This window comes from Eucyclogobius newberryi, unplaced genomic scaffold (assembly GCF_026437365.1).
Source record: "Eucyclogobius newberryi isolate DKJ021-1_F unplaced genomic scaffold, fEucNew1.0.hap1 SCAF_87, whole genome shotgun sequence".
Taxonomy (NCBI): domain Eukaryota; kingdom Metazoa; phylum Chordata; class Actinopteri; order Gobiiformes; family Gobiidae; genus Eucyclogobius; species Eucyclogobius newberryi.
In genome coordinates this window covers 244,008-256,123 of record NW_027316529.1, presented here as the reverse complement: position 1 = coordinate 256,123, position 12,116 = coordinate 244,008, and the positions used below count along the sequence as shown (strand labels likewise).

The 12,116-nt window shown below is 40.8% G+C and overlaps 7 non-coding genes across 7 annotated transcripts; all 7 read right to left on the bottom strand.

The window, feature by feature from the left end:
• Positions 1 to 3,083: 3,083 nt before the first annotated feature.
• On the bottom strand, positions 3,084 to 3,156 carry trnak-uuu (transfer RNA lysine (anticodon UUU)). Its single transcript has one exon. It is a non-coding gene; the product is annotated as a tRNA-Lys (tRNA).
• Positions 3,157 to 4,956: 1,800 nt separating this feature from the next.
• On the bottom strand, positions 4,957 to 5,029 carry trnak-uuu (transfer RNA lysine (anticodon UUU)). The gene has a single exon. It is a non-coding gene; the product is annotated as a tRNA-Lys (tRNA).
• A 1,502-nt stretch (positions 5,030 to 6,531) lies between these two features.
• On the bottom strand, positions 6,532 to 6,603 carry trnaq-uug (transfer RNA glutamine (anticodon UUG)). The gene has a single exon. It is a non-coding gene; the product is annotated as a tRNA-Gln (tRNA).
• Positions 6,604 to 6,822: 219 nt separating this feature from the next.
• trnak-uuu (transfer RNA lysine (anticodon UUU)) lies at positions 6,823 to 6,895 on the bottom strand. Its single transcript has one exon. It is a non-coding gene; the product is annotated as a tRNA-Lys (tRNA).
• A 1,801-nt stretch (positions 6,896 to 8,696) lies between these two features.
• Positions 8,697 to 8,769, bottom strand: trnak-uuu (transfer RNA lysine (anticodon UUU)). Its single transcript has one exon. It is a non-coding gene; the product is annotated as a tRNA-Lys (tRNA).
• Positions 8,770 to 10,271: 1,502 nt separating this feature from the next.
• On the bottom strand, positions 10,272 to 10,343 carry trnaq-uug (transfer RNA glutamine (anticodon UUG)). The gene has a single exon. It is a non-coding gene; the product is annotated as a tRNA-Gln (tRNA).
• Positions 10,344 to 10,562: 219 nt separating this feature from the next.
• Positions 10,563 to 10,635, bottom strand: trnak-uuu (transfer RNA lysine (anticodon UUU)). Its single transcript has one exon. It is a non-coding gene; the product is annotated as a tRNA-Lys (tRNA).
• Between the last annotated feature and the right edge of the window lie 1,481 nt (positions 10,636 to 12,116).

Sequence of the window (12,116 nt, the reverse complement as noted above, 5' to 3'; positions counted from 1 at the left end):
ACGACCTCAACTTGAGCCACTGTTGGCTTCTGCAATCATAAGTGCTTCTCTTTGGGGTTGTCTTGGTTGTGACTTTGGCCTCAATAACTGCAAGTATCTCAAGTTTTGAAAAATACCATGAAGTTTTCACTCTACCTGGTCATTCACATTACCCTGGCACAAGCACTGACTTGACTTTTGAATGCAGTAAGTGCTACTTGTTGGGGTAGTGTTGATGTCTTTGTCTGCATGCACTTTGAAATTACGTTCTGGAAAAGTTTGTTTAAACACCAGTTTCAGAGAGTCATTCTTATTTCCCTAACATGAGCATTGACTTGTCAATGAAATTCAGTAAGTGCTTTTTGTTGGGGGGCAGTTCCATATGACAAAAGCCTCCATTGGTAATGCAAAAGAAAAAGTCCTTGCTCCAAGATTACTTCAAATGGAACCACTTGTGCTTCTTCATGCTCATAAGTGCTCCTCTTTGGGGTTTTCTTGTCAGCAACTTGTTCACGAATAGGAACTGTACGGCCAATATCAGGACTCCTGTGCCAAATGTAAGTCAAAAGTAGAGCTCAACCACAGCCATGATCTGTCTGCATTTTATAGAAAGTGCTTCATAGTTGGGGTGTTGTTCTGGCTTCACTATTTAGCATTGCACAATAGAATATATCAGCTTGTTTTCTCAGTAATATCACTCTGTCTCTAGACACTGACTCTTGGGCAGTGATGCTGGCTTTAAAATCGAAATACAAGAATTGTTTCTTTTTCAGTAATAAACTAAACTGAACTTTTACTTTGATCAATGTCCATGATATTGTATGGCTCTTGGCTCCATAAACACTGTTGTTGATGGCTTGCATGTAAATTGACACTCGTTGAAAAAAGAGGGTGGGACCATGGCACACATTGGTTTGCAGTTTACAGTCAACTCAAGAAAGTTCTAGGTTCCACCGAGATTTGAACTCGGATCACTGCATTCAAAGCCCAGAGTGCTAACCATTACACCATGGAACCATACAATGCAATACCGCCATGTAGGGTTGAATTTGATGAGGGTTGGTGATCAATCTGATATATCACATGCAGTGTTTTTGATGTAGGGGAACCACGGGAAGTTCTTTTCGCATTAGGCAAGTCCAAATTCTGTCTACATGCCGGCATGAGTCATTAAAATTGTATGGTCTAGTATTGTGTTTAATATCTTACAATAATTACATAGTAATACAACCGCCTGAACAGGGACTTGAACCCTGGACTCTCAGATTAAAAGTCTGATGCTCTACCGACTGAGCTATCCAGGCTCTGAGTGAGACAGAGCCAAATGGAGCCTGGATCATTTCATAGCTGTGCATAACCTTTTTTGGGAACAGTGTTCTTTTAGCAGCAAATAAACTGGATCCAGAGTCTGACTCCCATGAGGCCTTGCATCTTTACAATGTCAATGACAATGTAATCCTTCAATGGGTACCAAAGACAGTTGCAAAAATGATTTTGAAGTTTCACAATGATTCAACTTGTTTGGCTGATCACTGGCTATGTATTTGATGTCTCTTGTTGGTCTGCATCGATAACTTTGTTGACGGCTTGTATGTAAATTGACTACACATTGAAGGCCCATTTGCAGAATGGCCATTACCACAGTCGTTGAAACCCTGAAAAGAAGGTGGGGCTATGGCATACGGTACTTATACTGGTCACATACCTTAGCCAGCACAACTCACCAGAGACGGCCAAGAAGACATCGGAAGAAGATCTGGAGTACAGCAGCCACTTTGATAGGAATATCTGGATTCAGTGGAGTTCAACAGGAGCATTGACTTGTTTTTTTCAGTAAGTTCTACTTGTTGTGACCACCATTTAAGACATTGTGAAGCAAACACATTAAGACGACCTCAACTTGAGCCACTGTTGGCTTCTGCAATCATAAGTGCTTCTCTTTGGGGTTGTCTTGGTTGTGACTTTGGCCTCAATAACTGCAAGTATCTCAAGTTTTGAAAAATACCATGAAGTTTTCACTCTACCTGGTCATTCACATTACCCTGGCACAAGCACTGACTTGACTTTTGAATGCAGTAAGTGCTACTTGTTGGGGTAGTGTTGATGTCTTTGTCTGCATGCACTTTGAAATTACGTTCTGGAAAAGTTTGTTTAAACACCAGTTTCAGAGAGTCATTCTTATTTCCCTAACATGAGCATTGACTTGTCAATGAAATTCAGTAAGTGCTTTTTGTTGGGGGGCAGTTCCATATGACAAAAGCCTCCATTGGTAATGCAAAAGAAAAAGTCCTTGCTCCAAGATTACTTCAAATGGAACCACTTGTGCTTCTTCATGCTCATAAGTGCTCCTCTTTGGGGTTTTCTTGTCAGCAACTTGTTCACGAATAGGAACTGTACGGCCAATATCAGGACTCCTGTGCCAAATGTAAGTCAAAAGTAGAGCTCAACCACAGCCATGATCTGTCTGCATTTTATAGAAAGTGCTTCATAGTTGGGGTGTTGTTCTGGCTTCACTATTTAGCATTGCACAATAGAATATATCAGCTTGTTTTCTCAGTAATATCACTCTGTCTCTAGACACTGACTCTTGGGCAGTGATGCTGGCTTTAAAATCGAAATACAAGAATTGTTTCTTTTTCAGTAATAAACTAAACTGAACTTTTACTTTGATCAATGTCCATGATATTGTATGGCTCTTGGCTCCATAAACACTGTTGTTGATGGCTTGCATGTAAATTGACACTCGTTGAAAAAAGAGGGTGGGACCATGGCACACATTGGTTTGCAGTTTACAGTCAACTCAAGAAAGTTCTAGGTTCCACCGAGATTTGAACTCGGATCACTGCATTCAAAGCCCAGAGTGCTAACCATTACACCATGGAACCATACAATGCAATACCGCCATGTAGGGTTGAATTTGATGAGGGTTGGTGATCAATCTGATATGATATATCACATGCAGTGTTTTTGATGTAGGGGAACCACGGGAAGTTCTTTTCGCATTAGGCAAGTCCAAATTCTGTCTACATGCCGGCATGAGTCATTAAAATTGTATGGTCTAGTATTGTGTTTAATATCTTACAATAATTACATAGTAATACAACCGCCTGAACAGGGACTTGAACCCTGGACCCTCAGATTAAAAGTCTGATGCTCTACCGACTGAGCTATCCAGGCTCTGAGTGAGACAGAGCCAAATGGAGCCTGGATCATTTCATAGCTGTGCATAACCTTTTTTGGGAACAGTGTTCTTTTAGCAGCAAATAAACTGGATCCAGAGTCTGACTCCCATGAGGCCTTGCATCTTTACAATGTCAATGACAATGTAATCCTTCAATGGGTACCAAAGACAGTTGCAAAAATGATTTTGAAGTTTCACAATGATTCAACTTGTTTGGCTGATCACTGGCTATGTATTTGATGTCTCTTGTTGGTCTGCATCGATAACTTTGTTGACGGCTTGTATGTAAATTGACTACACATTGAAGGCCCATTTGCAGAATGGCCATTACCACAGTCGTTGAAACCCTGAAAAGAAGGTGGGGCTATGGCATACGGTACTTATACTGGTCACATACCTTAGCCAGCACAACTCACCAGAGACGGCCAAGAAGACATCGGAAGAAGATCTGGAGTACAGCAGCCACTTTGATAGGAATATCTGGATTCAGTGGAGTTCAACAGGAGCATTGACTTGTTTTTTTCAGTAAGTTCTACTTGTTGTGACCACCATTTAAGACATTGTGAAGCAAACACATTAAGACGACCTCAACTTGAGCCACTGTTGGCTTCTGCAATCATAAGTGCTTCTCTTTGGGGTTGTCTTGGTTGTGACTTTGGCCTCAATAACTGCAAGTATCTCAAGTTTTGAAAAATACCATGAAGTTTTCACTCTACCTGGTCATTCACATTACCCTGGCACAAGCACTGACTTGACTTTTGAATGCAGTAAGTGCTACTTGTTGGGGTAGTGTTGATGTCTTTGTCTGCATGCACTTTGAAATTACGTTCTGGAAAAGTTTGTTTAAACACCAGTTTCAGAGAGTCATTCTTATTTCCCTAACATGAGCATTGACTTGTCAATGAAATTCAGTAAGTGCTTTTTGTTGGGGGGCAGTTCCATATGACAAAAGCCTCCATTGGTAATGCAAAAGAAAAAGTCCTTGCTCCAAGATTACTTCAAATGGAACCACTTGTGCTTCTTCATGCTCATAAGTGCTCCTCTTTGGGGTTTTCTTGTCAGCAACTTGTTCACGAATAGGAACTGTACGGCCAATATCAGGACTCCTGTGCCAAATGTAAGTCAAAAGTAGAGCTCAACCACAGCCATGATCTGTCTGCATTTTATAGAAAGTGCTTCATAGTTGGGGTGTTGTTCTGGCTTCACTATTTAGCATTGCACAATAGAATATATCAGCTTGTTTTCTCAGTAATATCACTCTGTCTCTAGACACTGACTCTTGGGCAGTGATGCTGGCTTTAAAATCGAAATACAAGAATTGTTTCTTTTTCAGTAATAAACTAAACTGAACTTTTACTTTGATCAATGTCCATGATATTGTATGGCTCTTGGCTCCATAAACACTGTTGTTGATGGCTTGCATGTAAATTGACACTCGTTGAAAAAAGAGGGTGGGACCATGGCACACATTGGTTTGCAGTTTACAGTCAACTCAAGAAAGTTCTAGGTTCCACCGAGATTTGAACTCGGATCACTGCATTCAAAGCCCAGAGTGCTAACCATTACACCATGGAACCATACAATGCAATACCGCCATGTAGGGTTGAATTTGATGAGGGTTGGTGATCAATCTGATATGATATATCACATGCAGTGTTTTTGATGTAGGGGAACCACGGGAAGTTCTTTTCGCATTAGGCAAGTCCAAATTCTGTCTACATGCCGGCATGAGTCATTAAAATTGTATGGTCTAGTATTGTGTTTAATATCTTACAATAATTACATAGTAATACAACCGCCTGAACAGGGACTTGAACCCTGGACCCTCAGATTAAAAGTCTGATGCTCTACCGACTGAGCTATCCAGGCTCTGAGTGAGACAGAGCCAAATGGAGCCTGGATCATTTCATAGCTGTGCATAACCTTTTTTGGGAACAGTGTTCTTTTAGCAGCAAATAAACTGGATCCAGAGTCTGACTCCCATGAGGCCTTGCATCTTTACAATGTCAATGACAATGTAATCCTTCAATGGGTACCAAAGACAGTTGCAAAAATGATTTTGAAGTTTCACAATGATTCAACTTGTTTGGCTGATCACTGGCTATGTATTTGATGTCTCTTGTTGGTCTGCATCGATAACTTTGTTGACGGCTTGTATGTAAATTGACTACACATTGAAGGCCCATTTGCAGAATGGCCATTACCACAGTCGTTGAAACCCTGAAAAGAAGGTGGGGCTATGGCATACGGTACTTATACTGGTCACATACCTTAGCCAGCACAACTCACCAGAGACGGCCAAGAAGACATCGGAAGAAGATCTGGAGTACAGCAGCCACTTTGATAGGAATATCTGGATTCAGTGGAGTTCAACAGGAGCATTGACTTGTTTTTTTCAGTAAGTTCTACTTGTTGTGACCACCATTTAAGACATTGTGAAGCAAACACATTAAGACGACCTCAACTTGAGCCACTGTTGGCTTCTGCAATCATAAGTGCTTCTCTTTGGGGTTGTCTTGGTTGTGACTTTGGCCTCAATAACTGCAAGTATCTCAAGTTTTGAAAAATACCATGAAGTTTTCACTCTACCTGGTCATTCACATTACCCTGGCACAAGCACTGACTTGACTTTTGAATGCAGTAAGTGCTACTTGTTGGGGTAGTGTTGATGTCTTTGTCTGCATGCACTTTGAAATTACGTTCTGGAAAAGTTTGTTTAAACACCAGTTTCAGAGAGTCATTCTTATTTCCCTAACATGAGCATTGACTTGTCAATGAAATTCAGTAAGTGCTTTTTGTTGGGGGGCAGTTCCATATGACAAAAGCCTCCATTGGTAATGCAAAAGAAAAAGTCCTTGCTCCAAGATTACTTCAAATGGAACCACTTGTGCTTCTTCATGCTCATAAGTGCTCCTCTTTGGGGTTTTCTTGTCAGCAACTTGTTCACGAATAGGAACTGTACGGCCAATATCAGGACTCCTGTGCCAAATGTAAGTCAAAAGTAGAGCTCAACCACAGCCATGATCTGTCTGCATTTTATAGAAAGTGCTTCATAGTTGGGGTGTTGTTCTGGCTTCACTATTTAGCATTGCACAATAGAATATATCAGCTTGTTTTCTCAGTAATATCACTCTGTCTCTAGACACTGACTCTTGGGCAGTGATGCTGGCTTTAAAATCGAAATACAAGAATTGTTTCTTTTTCAGTAATAAACTAAACTGAACTTTTACTTTGATCAATGTCCATGATATTGTATGGCTATTGGCTCCATAAACACTGTTGTTGATGGCTTGCATGTAAATTGACACTCGTTGAAAAAAGAGGGTGGGACCATGGCACACATTGGTTTGCAGTCAACTCAAGACAGTTCTAGGTTCCACCGAAATTTGAACTCGGATCACTGGATTCAAAGCCCAGAGTGCTAACCATTACACCATGGAACCATACAATGCAATACCGCCATGTAGGATTGAATTTGATGAGGGTTGGTGATCAATCTGATATGATATATCACATGCAGTGTTTTTGATGTAGGGGAACCACGGGAAGTTCTTTTCGCATTAGGCAAGTCCAAATTCTGTCTACATGCCGGCATGAGTCATTAAAATTGTATGGTATAGTATTGTGTTTAATATCTTACAATAATTACATAGTAATACAACCGCCTGAACAGGGACTTGAACCCTGGACCCTCAGATTAAAAGTCTGATGCTCTACCGACTGAGCTATCCAGGCTCTGAGTGAGACAGAGCCAAATGGAGCCTGGATCATTTCATAGCTGTGCATAACCTTTTTTGGGAACAGTGTTCTTTTAGCAGCAAATAAACTGGATCCAGAGTCTGACTCCCATGAGGCCTTGCATCTTTACAATGTCAATGACAATGTAATCCTTCAATGGGTACCAAAGACAGTTGCAAAAATGATTTTGAAGTTTCACAATGATTCAACTTGTTTGGCTGATCACTGGCTATGTATTTTATGTCTCTTGTTGGTCTGCATCGATAACTTTGTTGACGGCTTGTATGTAAATTGACTACACATTGAAGGCCCATTTGCAGAATGGCCATTACCACAGTCGTTGAAACCCTGAAAAGAAGGTGGGGCTATGGCATACGGTACTTATACTGGTCACATACCTTAGCCAGCACAACTCACCAGAGACGGCCAAGAAGACATCGGAAGAAGATCTGGAGTACAGCAGCCACTTTGATAGGAATATCTGGATTCAGTGGAGTTCAACAGGAGCATTGACTTGTTTTTTTTCAGTAAGTTCTACTTGTTGTGACCACCATTTAAGACATTGTGAAGCAAACACATTAAGACGACCTCAACTTGAGCCACTGTTGGCTTCTGCAATCATAAGTGCTTCTCTTTGGGGTTGTCTTGGTTGTGACTTTGGCCTCAATAACTGCAAGTATCTCAAGTTTTGAAAAATACCATGAAGTTTTCACTCTACCTGGTCATTCACATTACCCTGGCACAAGCACTGACTTGACTTTTGAATGCAGTAAGTGCTACTTGTTGGGGTAGTGTTGATGTCTTTGTCTGCATGCACTTTGAAATTACGTTCTGGAAAAGTTTGTTTAAACACCAGTTTCAGAGAGTCATTCTTATTTCCCTAACATGAGCATTGACTTGTCAATGAAATTCAGTAAGTGCTTTTTGTTGGGGGGCAGTTCCATATGACAAAAGCCTCCATTGGTAATGCAAAAGAAAAAGTCCTTGCTCCAAGATTACTTCAAATGGAACCACTTGTGCTTCTTCATGCTCATAAGTGCTCCTCTTTGGGGTTTTCTTGTCAGCAACTTGTTCACGAATAGGAACTGTACGGCCAATATCAGGACTCCTGTGCCAAATGTAAGTCAAAAGTAGAGCTCAACCACAGCCATGATCTGTCTGCATTTTATAGAAAGTGCTTCATAGTTGGGGTGTTGTTCTGGCTTCACTATTTAGCATTGCACAATAGAATATATCAGCTTGTTTTCTCAGTAATATCACTCTGTCTCTAGACACTGACTCTTGGGCAGTGATGCTGGCTTTAAAATCGAAATACAAGAATTGTTTCTTTTTCAGTAATAAACTAAACTGAACTTTTACTTTGATCAATGTCCATGATATTGTATGGCTCTTGGCTCCATAAACACTGTTGTTGATGGCTTGCATGTAAATTGACACTCGTTGAAAAAAGAGGGTGGGACCATGGCACACATTGGTTTGCAGTTTACAGTCAACTCAAGAAAGTTCTAGGTTCCACCGAGATTTGAACTCGGATCACTGCATTCAAAGCCCAGAGTGCTAACCATTACACCATGGAACCATACAATGCAATACCGCCATGTAGGGTTGAATTTGATGAGGGTTGGTGATCAATCTGATATGATATATCACATGCAGTGTTTTTGATGTAGGGGAACCACGGGAAGTTCTTTTCGCATTAGGCAAGTCCAAATTCTGTCTACATGCCGGCATGAGTCATTAAAATTGTATGGTCTAGTATTGTGTTTAATATCTTACAATAATTACATAGTAATACAACCGCCTGAACAGGGACTTGAACCCTGGACCCTCAGATTAAAAGTCTGATGCTCTACCGACTGAGCTATCCAGGCTCTGAGTGAGACAGAGCCAAATGGAGCCTGGATCATTTCATAGCTGTGCATAACCTTTTTTGGGAACAGTGTTCTTTTAGCAGCAAATAAACTGGATCCAGAGTCTGACTCCCATGAGGCCTTGCATCTTTACAATGTCAATGACAATGTAATCCTTCAATGGGTACCAAAGACAGTTGCAAAAATGATTTTGAAGTTTCACAATGATTCAACTTGTTTGGCTGATCACTGGCTATGTATTTGATGTCTCTTGTTGGTCTGCATCGATAACTTTGTTGACGGCTTGTATGTAAATTGACTACACATTGAAGGCCCATTTGCAGAATGGCCATTACCACAGTCGTTGAAACCCTGAAAAGAAGGTGGGGCTATGGCATACGGTACTTATACTGGTCACATACCTTAGCCAGCACAACTCACCAGAGACGGCCAAGAAGACATCGGAAGAAGATCTGGAGTACAGCAGCCACTTTGATAGGAATATCTGGATTCAGTGGAGTTCAACAGGAGCATTGACTTGTTTTTTTCAGTAAGTTCTACTTGTTGTGACCACCATTTAAGACATTGTGAAGCAAACACATTAAGACGACCTCAACTTGAGCCACTGTTGGCTTCTGCAATCATAAGTGCTTCTCTTTGGGGTTGTCTTGGTTGTGACTTTGGCCTCAATAACTGCAAGTATCTCAAGTTTTGAAAAATACCATGAAGTTTTCACTCTACCTGGTCATTCACATTACCCTGGCACAAGCACTGACTTGACTTTTGAATGCAGTAAGTGCTACTTGTTGGGGTAGTGTTGATGTCTTTGTCTGCATGCACTTTGAAATTACGTTCTGGAAAAGTTTGTTTAAACACCAGTTTCAGAGAGTCATTCTTATTTCCCTAACATGAGCATTGACTTGTCAATGAAATTCAGTAAGTGCTTTTTGTTGGGGGGCAGTTCCATATGACAAAAGCCTCCATTGGTAATGCAAAAGAAAAAGTCCTTGCTCCAAGATTACTTCAAATGGAACCACTTGTGCTTCTTCATGCTCATAAGTGCTCCTCTTTGGGGTTTTCTTGTCAGCAACTTGTTCACGAATAGGAACTGTACGGCCAATATCAGGACTCCTGTGCCAAATGTAAGTCAAAAGTAGAGCTCAACCACAGCCATGATCTGTCTGCATTTTATAGAAAGTGCTTCATAGTTGGGGTGTTGTTCTGGCTTCACTATTTAGCATTGCACAATAGAATATATCAGCTTGTTTTCTCAGTAATATCACTCTGTCTCTAGACACTGACTCTTGGGCAGTGATGCTGGCTTTAAAATCGAAATACAAGAATTGTTTCTTTTTCAGTAATAAACTAAACTGAACTTTTACTTTGATCAATGTCCATGATATTGTATGGCTCTTGGCTCCATAAACACTGTTGTTGATGGCTTGCATGTAAATTGACACTCGTTGAAAAAAGAGGGTGGGACCATGGCACACATTGGTTTGCAGTCAACTCAAGACAGTTCTAGGTTCCACCGAAATTTGAACTCGGATCACTGGATTCAAAGCCCAGAGTGCTAACCATTACACCATGGAACCATACAATGCAATACCGCCATGTAGGATTGAATTTGATGAGGGTTGGTGATCAATCTGATATGATATATCACATGCAGTGTTTTTGATGTAGGGGAACCACGGGAAGTTCTTTTCGCATTAGGCAAGTCCAAATTCTGTCTACATGCCGGCATGAGTCATTAAAATTGTATGGTATAGTATTGTGTTTAATATCTTACAATAATTACATAGTAATACAACCGCCTGAACAGGGACTTGAACCCTGGACCCTCAGATTAAAAGTCTGATGCTCTACCGACTGAGCTATCCAGGCTCTGAGTGAGACAGAGCCAAATGGAGCCTGGATCATTTCATAGCTGTGCATAACCTTTTTTGGGAACAGTGTTCTTTTAGCAGCAAATAAACTGGATCCAGAGTCTGACTCCCATGAGGCCTTGCATCTTTACAATGTCAATGACAATGTAATCCTTCAATGGGTACCAAAGACAGTTGCAAAAATGATTTTGAAGTTTCACAATGATTCAACTTGTTTGGCTGATCACTGGCTATGTATTTGATGTCTCTTGTTGGTCTGCATCGATAACTTTGTTGACGGCTTGTATGTAAATTGACTACACATTGAAGGCCCATTTGCAGAATGTCCATTACCACAGTCGTTGAAACCCTGAAAAGAAGGTGGGGCTATGGCATACGGTACTTATACTGGTCACATACCTTAGCCAGCACAACTCACCAGAGACGGCCAAGAAGACATCGGAAGAAGATCTGGAGTACAGCAGCCACTTTGATAGGAATATCTGGATTCAGTGGAGTTCAACAGGAGCATTGACTTGTTTTTTTTCAGTAAGTTCTACTTGTTGTGACCACCATTTAAGACATTGTGAAGCAAACACATTAAGACGACCTCAACTTGAGCCACTGTTGGCTTCTGCAATCATAAGTGCTTCTCTTTGGGGTTGTCTTGGTTGTGACTTTGGCCTCAATAACTGCAAGTATCTCAAGTTTTGAAAAATACCATGAAGTTTTCACTCTACCTGGTCATTCACATTACCCTGGCACAAGCACTGACTTGACTTTTGAATGCAGTAAGTGCTACTTGTTGGGGTAGTGTTGATGTCTTTGTCTGCATGCACTTTGAAATTACGTTCTGGAAAAGTTTGTTTAAACACCAGTTTCAGAGAGTCATTCTTATTTCCCTAACATGAGCATTGACTTGTCAATGAAATTCAGTAAGTGCTTTTTGTTGGGGGGCAGTTCCATATGACAAAAGCCTCCATTGGTAATGCAAAAGAAAAAGTCCTTGCTCCAAGATTACTTCAAATGGAACCACTTGTGCTTCTTCATGCTCATAAGTGCTCCTCTTTGGGGTTTTCTTGTCAGCAACTTGTTCACGAATAGGAACTGTACGGCCAATATCAGGACTCCTGTGCCAAATGTAAGTCAAAAGTAGAGCTCAACCACAGCCATGATCTGTCTGCATTTTATAGAAAGTGCTTCATAGTTGGGGTGTTGTTCTGGCTTCACTATTTAGCATTGCACAATAGAATATATCAGCTTGTTTTCTAAGTAATATCACTCTGTCTCTAGACACTGACTCTTGGGCAGTGATGCTGGCTTTAAAATCGAAATACAAGAATTGTTTCTTTTTCAGTAATAAACTAAACTGAACTTTTACTTTGATCAATGTCCATGATATTGTATGGCTCTTGGCTCCATAAACACTGTTGTTGATGGCTTGCATGTAAATTGACACTCGTTGAAAAAAGAGGGTGGGACCATGGGACACATTGGTTT